Raw genomic sequence first — 13,984 nt, forward strand, 5'->3', positions numbered from 1 at the left:
CCTACACCAGTAGAAAGCATACAAGGTCTTTACTGAAAAAAAACTGGGAAAATATTAATATTGAGTGTTGACTTGTTTTACTTAATGCTCACTTAAAATAAGCACATAATACTTACGTAATCAAATGTTCCATAAATATCTAGCAAGCTAAGATACTGACAGAAATGTTCACTGGCTTCTTCTTAAAGGTGTATCATTTGTCATTGACATAAATCCTCCCTAAAAGCTGGATTCTCATCCAACCAGGAAACAGAAGAATGAGGTCTGATGTACAGATCCAGACAGAACACCTGAGCTCTTGACTGTGGTATATTCATAACAAGCTGGGCATATATAGCTATATACACACACACACAGTATAAACCTAAGATCAGTCATATAAATTACTTGGAAATTAATTCTGGGCAGAGACGGTGTCAGGTTTATAATCTGTTTGCAGACATCTTGTAAACAAAAAAAAGGTTGGGTTCACCAGATATTTATTTGCTCAACGCAGTTTTTTATTTAATAAATTGTTGGATTTTCTTCTCTGTAGGGTACTTAATGGATAAAAAAAGACTTCACAAGATTGATCTAACTGCAAAGTCAGTCACAGGAGAATGAAGGACCTTCAGCAGTTTCCGTAACAACACGATAATGGCACAAACACTGCAGTGAGGTTTCCAGCACTTGCTATTTTTTGAGAGGGTTCCATCTCTGCTGAAATGAAGAATTCTTTTTTTTTTGTATTGACTTTTTGTAAACATTGTGACTTTTAGCAATAAGCGGTAGTTACCCTACAGCAATGTACCTTAAAACAGGTATTTTCTGAAATAGAGTGGGGTGGGGAGAAATGGTAAATGTTATTCATGAAGAACACAGCCTAGGTTTTAACTGAGTAGAGAAAGTTTTCTAGCAGGCTGTAAATGAACCAGGTTTGATCACAGCAGTGATTTTTAATTTTTTTTCTAATTTCTGTTCCACAACATGAAACACATGAGCAGTCAAGGGTCTCATGGAAAGAAATATTTTCCTCCAGAGAACCCACCAGGTCAGGTCCCCCAAGAGACACCTCCAGGTAAATCCCTTACTGCAAACTTGCAGTTGCACAGGGCTGGACATCAAGCTCTGTGGCCTTCAAAACAGCAAAAGGATCTTGAATGTAGCTGTAGGAACACTTTTAGGTACAGCAAACCTGATAAATACAACACAGACAAAATTCTCTGGTGTCCCAGTGACAACTGAGCTGGATTTTTTTCGAGACCTAGATTTAGAGGTCTATATGTGCCCAAATACCAGTTCAGACCTCCTTATCCATTTGTCAGATCAGAATTCTGATCCACCTCCCTCAGCCTTCATCTCCTGAGAGGGACTAACATTGAGTAGCCAGGTCTGTGGAACAAGAGAAAAAAATTCACTGAGTCCACTTTAGAGAGTCACAAACGGCAGTGACTGCCTCACAGGAGATTTAGATAAAGTGTCCCTTGAGGGCATTTCTGGGAATGGAGATGTTAATACTCAAGTATATTTTAGACTGTAATCACTTCAGCTATACAGAAAAGTTGGTTTATGTAGAAGAGTGAGGCTTCTGAAGAAAGTGGAGTATCTAATTGTGATGGTAGCTACAGAAAGTCTGCAGCACAGCCGACTGCCACCGTGCGATGCAGCAACCTGTGATCTGATTAGAAAGGCAAGGTAGCCATCAGCTGGCTTTTGTTACAGTGTGCCACTGGCTGCAAAGGGGAAAACTCAAAAAAAAATAAATAAATTGCTTGATATAGTCATTGTGTAGCAATTATCTGCTGTTCAGAGGGGTTTGAGTATTATTGTGTACACTGAAAGAGGCATAAGAAGATTAGGTTGAACTGGGTATGGTGCTTTTTCTGCTGGATATGTTTCCCAAGATTTATCTGTAAGCCAGCCATTTATCAAAAGCCCTGTGCAGCATTAGAAGACACACAGGGCCTCTCAGTCTGGCCAAGGATTGTGAAGGGAGCCCCACAGATGGCTTACACCTTCTTTTACCATAGCTAATTAAATATGGACCTTTTGACAAAATCACACTTGAAACAGTCTCCTCCCTCATTTCCTTGAGGTGCCTATTCAGTGTTTATGATGGAAATTTTTATTCCAACATAGGAAACCAGACAGTTCATTGAGGCTTGCCAGGTGAGGAACATTTCCTCAATGTCCTGCTAGAGGAGAGAAGCAAATTCAGGAACTCCATAGGACATGTAGAGTGTAGCAGGGCACAGAAGAAGGTGGCAGTGATGCTTGCAGCTTGCAGAGTGCACCGGGACAAGCTCTGGGCTAGCTCAAATGCTTGGCTACCTTTCAGCAGCTAAGAAATATGCCTGAGTATGCAGATAAAGACCCACGGGATAATTCAGAGGACAGAGGTATGGATGTACAGAGGAACTGGACTTTTTATGCCTTTTGATGGCTTCTAACTATTTTGCAGGCTGAAGTGGTTCCACTGAAAGCATTTGATGGCATCCCTTATCACGAGTTAGGGGGTTTAGAGAAATGCTCAAATCAAAGTGTATCCAATGATGTCTCTTAAGTCCTACTAGCCTGAGAGCTTTGGCAACATGCTCCTCCCCTGGAGACCACTAAACCCTCTGAGGTTAAAGCTTTCTTTCCTGCATCTCAACTCCTCTCCTGTAATATCTGACAAACCCCTCTCCCATAGATTTCAGCTACAGGCAGCTGTTGCAGCTGTACTGCTGCATGGGTTGCCATTTGTTAGCCAAGAGGTACTCACCATCCAACTACTCACTCCGAGCTTTCTGCAGAACCACAAATCCATAACCATCCTGAGGGCCAGAAGAGATGTAATTTAACATTTTGGTAACTGAGGCTCAGCTGACAAGCAAACTGCTTGCAATTGTCTGTCCATACACCTCAGCTGTGTAATTAGTAATGGCTTTTATTTCAAATGTCACCTTTCATATAATTTTCAAACTAGCAAATAGAAATTAGTAATTCATAAAAGTGCCAAGTAGGCAGGCTCAAATGCTTTACAAGTAAGATCTGGAAGCCCAGCAGAAAACTCCTATCAGATCTGTGTTGACAGGGTCAGTCCAGAAATTACTGCTCTACATTTGACCTCACTTCTGGAGTGAGGGAGGCAGCTGTTAGGCAGGAGAGCGTGGGAGGGAGGAAAAGTTCAATCCAACGAATAAATTTTAAAAAATCCATTTTTACCAGTGCATTGGCTGGAAAAAAAAGACTGGGAACTTTGGAGACAGCTGTGTTTGCCCTGCAAGCACCACCACTCTGCTGCACAAGAGTTATTGTGAACCCACTGTAAAGCATCCTCCACATCTGCAGCCTGAGCCCTGAGGGTACAGAAAAACTGACTCAGCATATTCACACTCATCTTCCATTGTCAGTCAGGAGAGGAAGTTCAAAGAAAGAAGGAAAAAAAAGAAAAAGAAAGAAAGAAAACAGAAAAACAACAGCTTTTAAAGCTGTCTCTACAGCTAGTAATCAAAGATAGGTCCCTCAAAAGGACTCCCAGTCGGGAGCACAGAGCAGAAGCCACAGTGAGTGCTCTGGTCCCTGGTGCTGCAGCCAAGGCAGGTGCCTGAGGATCCAGTGCTGCTCTTGAGGATCTGACAAAAATACTGGGAAAAAGGAGCTGGGGAAGGGAAACAAAAAAGAGGCAACTTGCCCCTAGAAGACACATACGGTACAAACTCAGCTCATTGCTTTGGCAGGTGCTCTTTCATGTTAGAAACAGACAAATAGAAAACAAATACACGTGTATTTCTGCTTGTGTTTACATAGAAATGCATAGTCTCTAAATACCAGATAATACCATGTTGCACAGGGAACCAAATTATTTCTGTTACTGATTTGTATTCACCACACTCTATAACAGGGAGCTTCAACCTTTTCTTATGTGGAACCCTGCTAAACTTGCAGTGTTCCCCCCCTGAAAATTGGGTGCAGTCTTTCTGAAATAAGTTTGCAGGGTTTTTTTCTACTTTCCATCACTCCCTTAGAAGCAGTTCTTGCAGCATCAAGGGTCAGTGGACCACAGGTTCAAAAATACTGCCTTGAAAACCCTGGTCAAAATCTGAGGCCCACTGTGCTGAGAGTTTCAAAACACCATAAGTAATATCCCACCTCAAAGGCTTTACAATAAATAGACAAGATGGAGAAAAGAGACACAGGGACTGAGAAGCAATGAAAAGCAACTCCACTTGCCTGAAGCCATATAAGTCACTAGCAGAGCCTGGCCCCAGTTTTCTTGGTGGTGTGAAACTCACCTTGGGGTGAAAAAAGCCATTTTCTATCCTTGTGTGTGGTAGTAGCTAAACTGAAGGAAAGTGGGCGAGATTCAGCAGGCAGAGGCAGCACTTTGGGTTTCAGTGGACTTGCATCCTACTCTGCCCGAGTCAGCCAGATTTCACACATTTCACCCCAGGGACCCTGAACAAACCTGGCACATCCACCGAAAAGCACTTTTGTGTCTCCTGAGGGTTCCTGCCAGTCATTGTCACCTCAGCAACCCATCAGGAACAAAACTACGCACTACTGTCTCCTAGCTGTGTTATCACAGCATCTGCACAGCTCTGAGACATGTCCATATTGGGGGGAGGCCTGGCTACAGAAAATGAGATTTCTGCTGTTGCCAAGACTCTGATATTAGATACTGCTAACACAAAAAAGGCACTCAAATACCTAGGGCCAACTGGAAACACTGTATTTTCTCCAATCCAACAACCCAGTGCAAGACAGGACTGTGATTTAGTAGTAATAGAAATAGATTTTGCCATGTCCTGCAGAGTTGGCTTTGGGTCCCTTAATACCACATTTCTGTTTTTAAAAGTGTTTCTTTAGCTGCCTCACAACTATGTCTATATGCAAGCTATGTAAAATATTGATGTATTTCTAGTATTTACATGTGCACACACAAGACCAAATTATGCACAAATGACATACAGATGTCACTGGTGTGAATTCATTTTGGACCATCCCCAATGTGAAAAATACATCTCCAATCATCAGCCATGGAGGAGCTGCACCGAGGCAGCTTGCTGGGGATCTTCAGAGCAGGGATCCAGCAGAACTGCAGGAAGAGTTAGCTCAAGCAGCAGGAAAAAGTACCTGGCAGGCAGCTGTATACAGGGATGGCACACTCTTCCTACAGATACCAGGGGAGGTAGCCATCACTTGAAATATAAACTGAACATGAGAAGGAAAACTAAGAAAGATTCCTGAAGCTGCAGGCAGAAGAGCTAAATGAAAGCCAGAAAAGCCTTTCCCATTTCCCAGGGAGTCAGTTTCTAGGGCTGGAAAAGGCTGGGTGCCATCCTGAGAATACTGTAGGCAGACGCCCACAGAGCCACACTGCATCCAAAGCAGCCAAGTTTTAGCAGTTACCTGTTTAGCCTGGTCTGTAGATTTCCAAATATACTGTTTTTAATTTAACTTTTCTGATGCTTTTTGTTGAATAAAATGTTAGCAAGCATTCTTGATTTTATAAAATGAGATTCATTATGCTAGACATGGTATTAGAGAAGACCACATTTTCTTTGTGAGCACTAAGGAGTACATCTGACTGGAATAACTGTGGAATTACACACAAAACACAACAAAAGTACAACCTGAATACATATCAGTTACTGAAGAAGCAATTTGCTTTACAATATCCAAGAACAGAAACATAGTATTTCTACTGCAGCAGCCCTATCAGAGAATCCACAACAGTGGGAGTAGCTGAAAGAATCTTACAGGCTGATACCACGGTTATTTTTATGGTTCCTAGTAATATTTTACATTCTATTAATAATTCAATTATAATAAAAATTGCTATAAACTATAAAATGTAATATTAACTGATAAAGAACAGGAAAGCCTGTGGCAGAAACATGTCAAATATCTTACAAATAAATGTTAAAGTAAATCAGAACATAACTCACAGCTTGCTATATTAATAAGCTGTGGACTTTTTAGCATGAGAAGTCCATAAGAGGGGCTTTCATGATTGGTTTTTACTGTGAAGCTTTTCTTTTATTTTAGGACACTCCATGAAAAAAAAAAAAAAAGAAAAAAGTTTCTTTTGTGGACTATAATACTGAATGGCCTTTGATTGTACAGTTCTGCATTCAGAAAGCAACTGCAGCCGAGCTGAACAGCTACACACAGAACCCAGCAGCACACCCATGGGAGACATCAAATCACAGGAAAGCAGAATATTGTCATGGAATCATATCAAGAACAAGTATGTTACAAACCCATTAAAGCACAGTTATAAACAAGTTTTTTGCTGTAAAGGAATTGTTAAAACTGAAGCTACTGACCATCGTATCCAGGAGACTGTTTCTTGAATTACCTGTGTTAGTGAGGGTACATTAACAAAATTAAGAGCAGGTTAATATATCCATGCTACCCACCTTGTTAAAATAACAAGTACCCTAATAATTAAGCCAAATAATGTGAACTGCTCTCATAGGACTGTATCAGTGACTTTCTTTGATCCTATCTGTTTTACTAACTACATATTAAGCTAAATACATTATAAGTTTATATATAAATTAGTTAAGGCTTATTTTCATATATTATACATTTTTACCTTAGATAAATAGCAAACTGCTACCTAGGTAACACAATGAAAAATTGAGAAGTTTCTGTCTTTGCATTTTTGAAAGAAAACCCATGTATTAACACCTAAGTGAGAGATAAAAACATTAATGTGTAGATGTTCAGTTGATGTTCAGGTATGATAACACAGAAGTTTGCACCCTATACTTTACACAGTTTGAATTTCAAATATTGAATATTAAAATCCTGCTGTGATTATTTACTAGTATTTGATCAAATACTGAAACCCAGCAAAAAGCATATCTGCATTTAGACTGAGAATAAAAAAATTTGCATAGTCCTCTTGCACTTACATCCATGCAATAGTAAAGATCCAAGCCAAACCATTCTATGATTCTGTGATAATTCTGCTGCCTGGATTTCGGAGAATAATTGCATATGGCTATGATCACTATGTATTACACCATCAGAAAATATTGCTTTGAGCTCTATCCATATTTATTTTTGGATACCTGTTGTCTCTTATCCAGTGTTTGGATTTTTTTTTATACTTTGAGCCAGGCCTTAAGTCATGGCTGACCCTCTCCCTGGGAAGGAACAACTCTCCATCAGGACATCTCTGGTCCAGGACAGCCCTGTGTCATCTGCCAACCCACACAGAGTTGTCCTGGTACAGACTTGCCCTAAACTCTCCTCAACCCCCAGAGTAGATTAATTATGCATTACTATATTTAGAAATGTATTTTGATCTGCCTTTTGACCTTTGGACTCAATCTCTCACAGATGCCTGGAATAGATAATCAGTGCTGGATGTTTTTCAGAACTTCACAAACCAGAGATACTGGGTTGTCCCAGAATCTCTCATCTCTTCATCCATCTTCCTCCTCAAGGACTGATCGTTTTCAAGAGTTGCACTGAGTCCCTTGGGGGGGAGGGTGAAAAAATATCATTTGTTCTTTCCTGTAATAATAATGAGATTCCAGTCTATTCCAGTCTCTTCTGGATTATGTCTGTGCAAAATAAGATAGTTGAGAGAAAACTTAAAATATTACTTTTATATTTTGACAGATAAGCCAAATATTAATATGACTTGCAGACTTGTTTGCACATAAACAGGCAGCTTTAAAGCAACTGAAAATTTAAGAACAACTTTTGGTTCTTATAGAGATAGAAAATATCCAGTGAACTCTGTACATGACATCACAGCCAGTACAGTTGCTTTCAACTACAAAGTTGTTGCCCTGTAGGAAAAGAGCAGCTGGCTCACTCAAAGGCAGACAGTGGATCACACAGCTGCTGGGATTCACCTCAGCCCCTTGCAGCCCATCCTTTGTTAAAAAAATACAGAAATGTTGTAGTAGATGACAGGAAGTATCTCTTGATGCAAGGGAGATAAGACAACACTTTACATCTCAGTAATACCTAGTACTTTCCTAATAAAATTTAAAATGCTGATATAAACGTTATCACAGAGTGACTTTGATATGAGGTGTTTGTGGAACAAAAATATCAAAGACCAATGTATTTCATTGGTGGTGGCTGATAGAAGATAAAGTCTACCTGAGCATGGACATTACCCAACTGACTAACAAGTCTACTGACAGAGCCATGTCATGATTCAGCAAGAGTAAATTGGGTTTTAAGCTGCCTGTGCAAGTTGAGGAGTACACGAGCCACATGAAGCAACACACAAATCCACTCAGGACAAGTCCCCCAAGTTCAAATGCATTCAAAGACTTCCATAGGCTGTTCTTGTAGGATGCTTTGTGTCCGAGCATGACTCCAGCAGCCACTACGAGGCAGATATAAAACCCTTAAAGTCAGCACTAACAAACATGCAGTCTGGCCCATTCAAAAGAAATGCAGTCGTGTCCATGACTGAGTCAAACTATCCTACTGCACCTGAGACGCCAGAGTTGGTATTAATGATCATAGAGCTTCCATTTCAGAAGAACAGTACTTTATAGGGCATGGTATGAGGCAAACATGGCACTTTGCTGTGAAAAGATAGAGAACTACAGATGAATCACACAATTACCAGCCTGAGACTTCTTGTTAGCAAGATAATTTTCCCCATGGTTTTAAGAAACTAATTTAGCAAGTAACTAACAGGGGCAGCTGGCTGGATAGTATTTCTATAATTAATTCATTCATTGTGGTAATTTTAAGAAAATCTGCAGGGCAAACTATTACAAGAATAAATACCAGAGGTACTACATACCCAGCATATTGTTTGAAAATTGTTTTGTTACAGTATTTATTTCTGGCATCAGTATTACACTGAAATAAAGATTGAGAATTCCTGTCCAGTTTGCCTATTATACAGAAAAGTAATTTATGCTCTTTTATAGACAGCAACTTTCCTGACTTCAGCCAACAGACAAAGCAATTGAAGTATATTACTGACGCTTTACTACAACAGTTGATTTGGCCATTATTGCGCTTCTTCCCTGACAAAAGAGTCTTCTGGTAATTCAGAAGGAAAAAATAAAATAAAGCAATGCTCTTCCTTTAAGCTAAAATGAAATTACAAGTTATGAAAGCAATGTTTTATAGAACGCAAATGACATGTGAGCCAGATTGTCGTGTGTTTCCATTGCAGAAGGGAGTAGCATCTTTCTGTTGGTACTAAAACTGTACTGCAAATTAGTTTCTGAATGTGCCTTATTCTCTTATACTATTTATTTGAGAAGTTGTGAATATTATCAGGTTCATGTTATCTTCCTAAGCAGAATTGCAACTTTTAACTTAATGTCAAAGTACAACATGTTATATATCATATCTAACAAAGCTCAAGGCTACAGAAGACTAAAAGAAATAAGCAACCATGAATAAGTGTTACAACTCTCATTTTACATCTAGAAAACATAAGAGGGATTGAGTACCTGAGAAGTGTGTTTCATATCCAATTTATACATTATCTCAAGGATGGTTTCTTGATCTCACCTTTTTTCAGCACACATTCCTGCAAACACATTTTGCTTTAAATAATCTCTAAGGATTTCCTGAGGGATTCAATGAATGAAGATCCAAGCTCTTTGAAGTCTCTGACTGATACAAATCCAACTGCTTCAGAACTGGGAGAGTTTCTGCTGTTTTATATACAAGGTTAGGGTGCCCTAGTCTCCAAAAGTTTTCAAGGTACCTTGGTGAGTGATGTTAGAATTCAAGTGTAAAATTCTGTGTACCAGGAGGGAAAAATATTGCATACCACAGTTCAGAATCAAAGAGATATTTCTGCATTTACTGTTAAGTGTGCAAACCACACTATTACAGAATGCATTTTCCACTACCAATGACACTCTCTCTTTCCAATTTCCATTGTCTAAAAAACCCAAGTCAAATTCCAGTGATGGCCTCTCTTGCTTTTACAGAGAATATAAACAGGTTTTAAATACTCATGGTAAGAACCAAAAGCTTAATAACCTAATCAAAAGTTTCATCAGATATTTTATCATTATTCCTTCTCCTCCAGTTGGGAGCAACAGGGGGTTAGAAAGACTGCAGAATTCCACCATAAGACCAATATTCTCTCTAATCAGGAAGGAATTAAGCATTAAGGATTCCTAGCATTAAGGATTGTTTGAAAGCTGTGGCAAAAACAGATATAGAGAATTTTGCTTAAAAGACATATTATGCATGTTAAGCTCTACTTCTTACCTACCAAAAAAACCAAATGCAGCTTCAGCCCATACAACATTCACATTCAATGAAACCCCCACAACTTTGAGCATTCGCACATTCTGTTCAGCTCAGTAACTCCCTCTTTTTACACAAAGCTGAAGTTCCTCCATTTCATGTCTGCTTGGCACTATTTTTGCTTTCTAGACTAACCGAAGTAGAGAGATAATCTGAAGCTAGAGTTTGGACTGGTTTTCATCTTACCCTGTTAATGTATTGTTGAAACAATAGCACATCAGTTTGCACCTCATATTTTACACAGTTTTAGTCTTCATAATTGCAGAAGAAAATTGAAACCTGTGAAGTAAACACACTTAATTGTGGTAGACAAAGTACAACATCTATGTCAGTAAGAAGAGGAATACCAGACAACCCTGTCTTGCTTACTGCATTCTCCTGAAAGGGATAAAGAGCAATTTAAATAATCACTGATGGAGGAAGGATTTGGTACTGAGAGATCAGAGCTGCCTAAAGAAGACCAACCCCTGCATCAAGGAATACTCAAGCTACTTAAAGTACAAACACAACTGAAAAGTACTGGGGGCTCAGGGCTCTGCTCAGCATTGTGATCAGTTGGTAGTGCTCAGCAAAGCATGGAAATATGCTTAAAGTTCCTTTTCCTTGACAGTAGAGATTCAGCAAGTGACTACTTTGACGTTGGCTGCTACATAAGCAATGCAGTAATTTCTTGCTCAGAGTACTCTGTGGTTGTCAGATCTCTTACCTGAGATCCTGGTCATGGAGAGAAACCAGCTATGCTGAGAGCTGAACCTGATATAGTCACTTTCTCCGAAGAGCTCACATTCCCAGCAGATTTTGGCATCTTTATTTGATATAGGGAAACTTCACAGAACTACCCTGTAACAACATGTCAGCATCACCATGGCTGAGATTACATGCAAGCTAGAAGGTGAAAAAAAAATTCTCTAGGTACCTTACTTGAATTTGTAATTCACTCCTTTCTCTCTTCCTAAACTGAAAGTACAAGTGTACTGACTTCTCCAGAGCCCACCTCCTTTATAAGCAAAGAAAACCTTTGGGGATGCTTGGTGCCTCTGGGGAAACCAAGGAACTGGCAGTTCTGCCATATGTCTTCATAGACTACTTCTCTGAATCTGAGTGCTGCTGTTCAGATTTCTGCTGTGACTACACACTTTGCAGATGATGGAAAAGGAGAGTAAGCTTTAAGACAAAGAGAAATTCCCTGGGGGTTGGATTTTGTTGAGATCCATCTAATGGATTTTTCGCTTCAGCAGTTTTATATGTAAACAAAACCAGTGTGCTCTTTAAACACAAACTACTTTGAATTCCTTAAAGCCGATGTGCCAAACCTACATAATAGCTGGAAATGGGAACTGAATATCCCTGCTAAGCAGAATCCAAGGAGGGATCCAGCAACAAAGAAACACAGGCTTACTTTTTATTCCAACACTGCAAAGGGCACTTTTCAATCCACTGACAGCCAGACTTGCAGGAGGACTTGAGATCAGTTACAAAGAGTTATACTTTTACCTTCCTTCAGTACTGGAGACAGCCTAGGCAAGTCTGTCTAGAGAAATTAGAACTGGCTGCCCTGTTCTGCTTCACAGGACCAGAATAGCAGCTAGAAACTGATGTGGAAGAAGATTGTAGTAGCACAGGGAACAAATGAAATTGGCTGCACCATTTGCTTTTATGAAGACTAGGCACTGTAGTTCTACCTGCTTGTAAACAGGAAACAAAAAAATAATGGAAATAAGATACCTGAGGTAAACAACTTCTGAAGACATATGTTTAAAAGGCCAGGCTGTGTGATGGGGAACTTCTGCATGCTAGGAGCCATGCAAAAGAGCACTGCAAGGGATCAGACTGTAAAAGCCACAGAAATCAGAAACAGCACAAAAGGAAAAAAACATACAAGAAGCAGGAAAGGGACTAGTCTTCCACTGGAAGAAGCTGGTCAAGACGCAGCAGCGGTGAAAGAGCGGTAAACAGGTATCTCTCCCAACCAGAGATGGCAATAATTCAGCTGAGAGCATATTACCAAGGCATATAATGGAAGACAGGTACTAAAGTGAAAGATGCTCTTTCAGACCCAACATACAAAAGGTATGCAGATACTGTGTCCTCTTTAGTACCTACATCCTTCTATCTGTGCACACTAGATGCCTCTGAGCGAAAAACTACTGCTTATCTCTGAAGAAGTAATCTCTGATTCTCTTTAATCAGCTGCTGTCAGGGCTCCCAAACCAAAGAGTTTGCAGGTGGCAAGCACAGCTGGACCAGTTATGTTAATGTGATCAGTTTTTCATCTCTCTCTGGATGGAGTCACTTCTTCTCCCCACTGCTGGATGATTTGAGTAGCAGCTCCCTAATCACAGCTGACATGGGTCAAAGGCACCCACTTTGAATGTGAACCACAGCTCACCCTGTAACGGTGATAAACGAAGGTGTTCCCTATGCCAAGAGCAAATGGTCTGGCACAGCATCATTTTCATTTCCCCTCTGCCCCCAAAGGAGTCTTCTTTGAGCAGGAGTCACCCTTCCAGCACCAATGACTCTGACTGGACAACCAGAGTACATCCCCAGAGCAGCATACACTCCCCACCATTGATACTAGCTCAGGGTCTTCCATGGATGTCTAGATAATATGGACCTTGAGAGAGTTTCATACTGTATCAAATTAAGTTAATATTGCCTGCTGAATGCCCTTATGCCCTAGCTAATGAGTGTCCTCATTGCAAGGCTTAATTCAGTTCTCACTGTACCTTTTGAGTTCAACCTGAAAGCCTCTTTCATTAAATTCTTGCTCTACTAGTTCAATAGCAAGCCAGCAAAACCGTGGTAAAGTTGTTAGTCAAACTGCATAGAGAGGGCAAGAACTGTTCTTCTGTAAATCCACATAATAAATTCTAGTGGAAACCCAGTGTACTAGTCCTTGTCGGGGTAATGGCTGCTGAAGAAACGCTGTGCTGGTCATTTTAAATAGAAGAGAAATCCCAAGTAATTCTTCACCAGCCCATAGTTCTTCTCTGTTATGCTGAGCTGCATTTATGTCCCACTGTTCCCACTCTTCCATTTTTAAAATGCCATTCTTCAATGAAGTAGCCCATTCTATGTAAATAAAAACTTTTATTACTTCATTACATTCAATGTTTCTCTAAATTATCAAGCATCCTATAGAAACTCACAAGAGACAAAAAACCAATTACCTACCCCACAATGCCAGTGACAACTAGACAGCAGTTTTCCAGCAAAACTCAGCTAGCTTAGGAGCTCTCAGATGCAAATTTACAGCTTTAAGAAGCTGGTTATCTTTCCAATTCAGTAATTGCACTAAGTTCTCACAGAATGCTGTATATTTAGGGATACCCAAGGTAGTTAGCCAGCTTAGAGCCAACCTTTCATCCTCAGGGAACAAAAACCAAGCAAACGAGGAAAAATATATGAGCCTCTGTTTATATATCGCCTTTTTTTTATGGTATAGTTCAACTTTGTCACCAGAAACAATAACTTCTCTACTGGTTAGCTCAGTAAAGTATTTATTTTATTCTCCACTGCATGAAAGACTGTTTGAAGCCTGAATAGCTTATAAAACTTTTGGCCTTTCTTAAGCAAGTTCCTTCCTTAGGTATGTAAGCACAGGCATTCACATGTTTTAGGATGGAAATAAAGTCATCAAGGTACTTACAGCTACTGGCACTCTCTCTCCATTCAGGTTCAAGTAATGTTTATTTAAGCCAGATGGCAAAACTAAGAGGGCTTAAACCTAATTTTACCTTTTTTTTTT

This window comes from Chaetura pelagica, unplaced genomic scaffold, assembly GCF_000747805.2.
Source record: "Chaetura pelagica isolate M959 unplaced genomic scaffold, ChaPel_1.0 scaffold10, whole genome shotgun sequence".
Classification (NCBI taxonomy): domain Eukaryota; kingdom Metazoa; phylum Chordata; class Aves; order Apodiformes; family Apodidae; genus Chaetura; species Chaetura pelagica.